Here is a 1,571-nt window from a genome sequence, read left to right as displayed (position 1 = left end):
TTGTTTTCATTCATACAGGTCTTTACGGGAACTTCAAAATCCTTACAAATGTACTTTTTTTTAAGGGATTTTATGACCTGGTAACTAAGACCTTTAAGTCATGTCTTATTTTAATTTATGTTCTTATTTTTATGAAAAACGAAATGAAGATGAGTAATTTGAGACATTAATCAACTGGGATGAAATTAAATGAAATGAGATGATATCGGATCAAATACAATCTCAGTAAAATGGTGGTCATTTACTGAAAAATTTTCAGTGGACTTTTTAGAAGATCCCGAGAAGTTACGTTTAGTGCCTTTGTTGCATTTTCCACATTTGTGCACTTTCACAGATATTAAACAGTTAATAAACCACCATTATTACACATTTAAACCTCAAGAAACACTAAATAGACAAAATAAAACAAATCACACAACTTCACTCCTCGCCGTCCCGCCAAAAAGTCTATAGATACGGAATGCAGTTTCACCGCTGGGGCACGTTTTTTTTTATCAAATTGTCAGTTCAGATCATAGATTATACACTTAATATATTTGAGTTCAGATAATAATAATATATCACGTCCTACACTTACAGCCAATCGGCGTATCGGTTCATTATTTTATTTATGCCTTTAGTAAATGATGTATTGAATGATATGCGAAACCAAAAAACGTTTAAAAAAACACTCGAAAAGTTGATGAATAAAAAAAAGCCATATAATAATTTTGAAATAAACAATATTAAGTTCACATTAATATTACAGTTGACAATGACGATCATCAACTGGTTTAAGATACAATTTGCATAAATTGAAATGTAAAGTTATTGTAATCGGCTAATAGGAAAAATCCCTTCATTGCGAACTGTGTTTAAGGAAGTTACTTGGAAGTGTTTTTATAGTATTTCATTTTACAATAATAATTTCAAAAGAGTCCTCAGTTAAGAGGCTTGGCTGTGCTCCTGGCATTGTTGATATCTATGATCAATGGTTACAATTTACCACTAGAGATCGTAGTGAGAACCTTTTTCGAAATCCGTTACTTATTTTTCTTACTGATGGTCTAGAGAGACCATGTCAGTGTCGCCGGGCTAGTAGGTGAGCTCTCGGGGCTCAAACTTGACGACGTTGCTAATACGAACCCTAGCAAGAGCCGTGCTTCGCAGAATCTACCACCGGATCGGAAACGCGACCCTCTGAGAAGATCCGGCGAGAAACTTAGTGGGCTGTGTCTATGGGTTAATTTACGGCGAAGACGGTGACCGGTGCTTGAGGTACCTAAAAGTACCGCTAATGCATCCGGAGGATTCGTAATGACATGTTTAGGGCGACGTTGACTGTTTACCATTCGGTCCACAGGATCGGGTATGTAACCGTTACTAATAACGAGGTATTTGTATGGAGTCGAAAAGCTTACATCCCCGTGATACTAGATGGCGCTGCTTAGCTTCCGCAATAATAATTAAGGCCGCATGAATCTATACAAAGTGAATGATTTTTGTTCCTTTCTTCGAACTCACAATTTAGCGCTACGTTCATCTATATATTAATACATGAAGCAAAAACTTTGTATCCCTTTTTTTCGAAA

The sequence above is a fragment of the Bombyx mori genome, chromosome 23 (assembly GCF_030269925.1).
Source record: "Bombyx mori chromosome 23, ASM3026992v2".
In the NCBI taxonomy this organism is placed as follows: domain Eukaryota; kingdom Metazoa; phylum Arthropoda; class Insecta; order Lepidoptera; family Bombycidae; genus Bombyx; species Bombyx mori.
The sequence above is the reverse complement of the archived record's forward strand: the minus strand, read 5'-3'. Positions refer to the sequence as shown.